The following is a 6,043-nucleotide window of genomic DNA, read 5'->3' as shown; positions in this document are numbered from 1 at the left end:
CTCTGCGAGGCTTATTGTAGAGGAGTACGGAGTAGAAGCTCCAGAGTACAAGCTCCGCCCACTCTCTGCCCATATTTGCCATTGGCTTGTGTCATTGTCCGTCCTAAGTGCTGGCTTCAGATTTGTCGATAGGCTTGTTAGTCCCTCCTTAGTACCGCCTCCTCTCCATTTGTCACCTCCCATGGCGACTGTCCCCTTTACTTTGAGTATTACACGGTAGGTGTTATTTTAGACTGTGAGCACTATTTTCGCTAATGAGGTTCTCCTTGCATGCAGGACGTGCTATGCTCCATTCTTTCCCCAGCCCTGCCCCGCCCCGCCTTCCCTCCTATTGTCCGTCCTTTTCACCCCCCTCCCGTTGTCCGTACCTTTCACTCCCCCCTTTCTCTCATTGTCTGTGCATTGTCCTTGTATTTTACTATGCCCCGCCCTCCCGTTGTCTGTGCCTTTCACTCCCCCCGCCCCCTACCATTGTTCGTGCCTTTCACTCCCCCCCGCCCTCCCTCCCGTTGTCTGTGTCTTTCACTCCCCCAGCCCTCCCTCCTATTGTCCGTGCCTTTCACTCCCCCACCCACCCCCCTCCCGTTGTCTGTGCCCTTCAATCCCACCCGCCCCCCTTTGGCCGTGATGCCTCCCCCCTCCCGTTGTCCGTAATGCCTCCCCCCTCACCCCCCCCCTCCCGTTGTCCGTGATGCCTCCCATTTGTAATGCAATAGGTCTCGCGTACATGCAAGACCTATTGCATTACAAATGCTTGCAATAAAGAGTTTGCGCCCTGTTTACACGTGGCAATGACCTGCTCACAGCGGCAGACACATAACCAGAGGGCTTTAGACCGTGTTACATGGTCACCAGTTACTTTATTTAAGGGTATATTTCTTTGTAACAAAAACACGTGAGCATAAAATGGTTTCAGAGTCGTTTGATTTTTGTTTATGTACTTAAAAAATAACTCTTATTATGGAGTGTATACTGTCGTAAACTTCAATGACTTACACCCTTTTTGAGAAATTGTGTGTAGCTGTGCAAGCACGACTTCATATTTAACTTGGAGTATATTAGACCAGCTTTGTACAAATTCAGTTCGATAAGAATTATTTTTTTTTTTCACAGACCGCGACGATTTCAATGTACAAAACAACCATTTGAGTCTTGGCATCACTTTCACATATGGTGATCTGGGGCAGTTTACATTGCTTAGGGTCTATTAACTTTGTCGACTTCAGAATTCTTTATTGCACAAAATAACATCTTTGAGATTAAAGCGCCAGGCAGCCTGGCTGCTACATTCTTGCAACAGAGTTTTGTTTCCGTCTTCTCACCTTGAGGTGGTAACTCTGTGATGTATTAAAACACGAAAGCACTGTGTGATCTTGTGTAAACATGAAAGAAATTAAAATTGTAAATGCTTTTTAAAAGAAGTACATTTATTTATTCTTTTTCAGTATCTGTTTTGCGTTTTGGGATCCTAGTATGTTTGTGGTCTGCACACATTCTTGGGAGGGCTTTAAACAAGCATTTGCAATGCAATGAGTCTCGCATTTACGAGACTTTGAGCTACTGGCATTGTAAATGACAAACCTTTTATCTATGTGTTGGTTTTGAAAAGAGATAAATAAGAGGCATTGACGTTTACAATGCCAATAGCTTAAAATTTAGCAAATGCGAGACCTATTGCATAGTAAATGCTTGTTTTGTTACTGGGGGCCGATTTTGCAGCACTGCAGCAAAACCGGTCCCCAGTTACAAAACCAGCCTCTCCTCCCATATTCGGTATGGCCAGTCTGACCTTGGTGCCAGGGCCTATTTGTTTTCATAGTCTGACCCGGGATGGGGTCTGAAAGGGGCTCTGGTGCTCGGGGGTCACAGAACTTGTGCCGCTTAAATGCAATATTATTTTTTTAAAAGGTGAACAGTATGTTTTTAAAACACCACATCTCTTAACAGATACATAGTATCCATTCACACATTAAATAAAATTACATAAGACACATTAAATAAAATAACATAAGAAAAACAGTTGATTAAGACATTAAACGTTTGTAAAAAAAAAAAATGCATCAAGGTATTCTATAAAATTTCCCAACTTACTTGATGTTTATATACGAGCAAGCGTGGAGTTGAGGCAGTCCAGGCTCCTCTTCCAGGCCCCAGTGTGGGGAAAAGAGCAGGTCTGTAAAGGAGGGGCTGGGGACCTCTGGGGCAGGCACGTAGAACAATTTCCAGGAGAGGCTGGTGGGGCTGGGTCAGCTGGGGGCCTCTTCCACAGCAACCGCCTTCCTCCTATTTTCGAGTTCTGGCTGATTGGAGAGCAGATTCACAGCCAGTCAGGGATTCCTCACTGAATCCCTCTTACTTCTTTTCAGTAAGGTGTCCGTCAATCTGGGTGAGCCCGAAAATAAAGAGCTCACGAGGTCAAGGGCGGTGCCACCAAACCTTCTTGTTGTGACCATTGTATCGGTCACAGTGGGGGCAGGCAGGTAGCATCGCCAGTAAATGAGCTGTAAATCACTGTAATTAGAGCCATCAGAGGTAGCAGGTTTCCCACTGACGGCCCTTTCATTGTTGTTTTACAGGCTCCTGTTCCCAGATACAGAGGGGAAGGGCGGGGGGAGGGGGGGAGGTCGTGGGCACTGCAGAGGCCTTCTTCGATATGAGCCACACAGGGGACATGGCTAAATTATTAAGCTTTCATTTTAGTATGGACCATTCCTGCAGTCCTGGGACACTTTCTTAATAAAAAGAAGTAGGGGAACGGACTGTAATAAATTCAAAAAGTTGGGGCACGCCGTACCCTTCCGATCCCCCCCACTTCGACCACTGCCCTGCTCCCAAGCTCAGGCTCCCCTCCGCCCTTTCATTACTTCACCTTTAGAACCGTACTGCCCGCCTTCACATCCAAACGGGGGTAGCTTGGTCAGTATAATTGGGGAGCATGTGAGCCTGGCATTTCCTAACTCTCACCATGGCATGCCCAAATAAGGTCTCATCTCCTATCTTTAACCTGGGAGCCTGCGTGACAGCACCGTTCAGCAAAATACATTTTGCGCCAGAAACCTGACGTGAGCAAAGCACAAAATACATTTTCAACATGATGCATCAACGCCGCCTATCATCCATACGAAGGGGTCGTAAGCTTGTGGGAATAGCACAAACAACCATAGAAGTTAACAAAAAGCCAGGTCTATTAAAATAGTGACTTTAGGTGAACTTCTTGGAGCATATGTACAAGGACTTAACGCCGCCGTAGCGTCAATTTTTTGATGTTAGGCAGCTTTTTTAAAAATCACCATATTTACAAGTTGCCACTAACTGCAGTTAGCAACACTTTTCCGGTGTAAATGTAAATTTTTAAGATCCCAACTTCTGTTAGCGGGGCTTAACGAAAATGAAATGCAAGGTGGGCGTTCCCATGCAAAAAGTGCTGCTAACCCCACTTCGCAATATTTACAAGGAATTCCTTGTATGGTGCAAAACCCCAAAACTCTCTAACTCCAGCTATATACAGTTTTTTTAACACCAGAAAATAGCTGGTCTTAAAATTGGTGCAAACACTTGGGGCCTCATTTCAGAAGGTTTTGGTGCTGGACAGCGCTGCAAGGAATGTTGCTGCGCTGCCTTACCACAAAACAAAAGGGCAGGAATGCGCATAATCAATAAGATAGGGCGCATTCCTGGGCCTCTTGCATGAAAAGTGTTGCAGCGCTGTAACAAAACAGAGATGCAACACTTTTTACTGCACCCTTCTTGCGACACCATGGATTCGCTGTATTCACTGTACGGCACTCCATGTCTCAATTAATGACAGATACGTCTGGAATCCTGACGTATCTTCCAGCGCTAAAGTCACACAATGCTGCAGTTGTATCACAAGCGTGACGCAACTCCAGCAATGCATAGGGCCAGCATATCCCTGTGGCACTGCGTCACTCTTACACCTGCCATGAGGCAGGTGTAAGGTTCTGACGCAGTGGTGTCCTAGATTTGTCGCAGTGAAATCATATGGATTACACTGCACCACTACTATGAGGCTTGGTTGCGTTGGAACGCCCACCCTGCATACATCATGCCTGACGCAGGTATAATGTGTCACAGGGCTTCACAAGGTCACGCATATGCCTAGATTCTTCACTTTGTAAATACGGTGCAAAGTGGTGCCAAATTAACCCTGCAAGTAAGTCAAAAAAATGACGCACCAGCGGCTTTCAACTGTTGAGCCCCTCTGTATTTTTCTCCTATATTGACGCACAATGGCTGCCATGGGCCAACGCAGGCACCCTTGCTCCATGTGTTGCAGAGTTGATTGATGTTGTGCCGGAAGGGACACCTACCTGCATAAAACCTATCAATCCAAGGGATTTCCTCTTCCTTTGTGTGGTGTGCGTTGACGGTGGATTTGAAGGTTGTGTGTTTCAGGGGTATTGTTGTGGCTCCATCTCTTCTCGAGACATCTGCAGGTGCGTGTGGAGTAGTGGAGGGCATAAGTGAGTCAGTTGGTCTTCTTGGAGTGTTGTTTGCCTGGTCTTTTCTTGAGGGGTGCCAGTTGGAGATCCATTGATGGAGGTTGCGCGCTGCGATGTTGTCATCTGTAAGCGTTGGCGAAGTGGTGGTGCTGAGGGAGTTGATGAGAAGTTCTTCAGTGGCCTTGATTCAGCTGCAACGGGGGGAGGGGCGATGATAGCAGTGGTGTACGGTGGGCATGGTGAAGGCGTGATGTATACAATGATGGGTGGTCCAGGAGAGTTCGTTGGTTGGCTATAGTTGAAGTTCCCACTGGCGGAGAAGACGGGATTCGAGCGTGTGTCTGCTAGGCCTGGGCCTGACTCGCCCCCGGGCCTCCTCCGCAACGCGCCCCACCTTCTCCTCACCTTGACATTGACATGGAGCTCAAAGCGCTGCACTCTCTCCAAATCTGTGACTCAGCCAGCAGGAGCCTAAGCCAGGTGGGATTTCACAAGCCTCTGTACAGCAGTCGGCCCAAAGTCCGTTGGGAAACCTCCCGATGCAAGTGATGCAACAGGGCCCCCTTATGCGTGAAGTTGCAGCGCTCCCGCCACACAAGTTTGGCGCATCTTAGGGGCCTCACCCTCCAAAGCGTCCATCCAGCACCACATCCTCTGGCCTGTGATGCAGAGATGCGCGGCCTACAATTATTAATCTCCTCCGTGCACCCCGGTGTAGTGGTGGTGGCGCATGTAATGCGATGCAGACCTCCATATGTTGGTTCAGAAGCACCTCTACTGTTCACAGCTCCAAGGGGCGCCAGGTGGTCTTCTCCCACAGGTCAACAACGTTTCTCCATGCAACCTGCCAGACTTCACCACCAGGTAAGGACGATCGCCGACGCCTCAATGTCTACTGCCACGGCCCATCAACTCCACAGCACCTCGGCCTCCAACTTGGGGTCCCAGACGCAGGCCCAGCGAAGCCTCCTGGCCCCGGGTACTGTCCACGCATTCAAGGTTTTGGATGCCATGGTGTTTCACGGAGTGCGCAATGTTAAGTAATGCATCACTGGTTTTGCGCAGCGATGCGCCTCTTTTCACGATTTCCTCTTCGACTCTGGCTGGTCATCCTGGCTGCTGGAGGGTTTCGGGGGTTGTTGATCTGTGCTGCACTTGGCCCTGGCAGTTCCATTCTGCAATCCATTGGTTTTGTTTCCTATTTATCATTGGAGGTTAACTTTTAGGTAGGCTATTGTTACCTCTAGAGGAAAAAAGGTCACGTTGGGCTGACTAACATGAGTTTTTTTGCCGCTAAGGGGCCTTTTGTCAGTTTTTCGCCAGAATTTTTATCACCTTCATGCTAGTGTTAGGAGCAGTTTTCACCGCGGCTACCTATAACGATCGCTATGTACCGACGTATTGTAGATACATCGCTAACAGGGCGACATTTTTCGGTGATAGGCCGCGTTAGGAAAACTGCCGCTAACTAACGCTAACGCTAGTTAGTAGCAGTTCTTGAACATATACCCCCTAGTGTCAAATAAAACCACGCAGAAAAAAGGGCCAAAGTTGAATATTGCATGATATTCTCAAGTATA

The sequence above is a fragment of the Triturus cristatus genome, chromosome 7, assembly GCF_964204655.1.
Source record: "Triturus cristatus chromosome 7, aTriCri1.1, whole genome shotgun sequence".
NCBI lineage: Eukaryota > Metazoa > Chordata > Amphibia > Caudata > Salamandridae > Triturus > Triturus cristatus.
Note: the sequence above shows the minus strand (reverse complement) of the source record.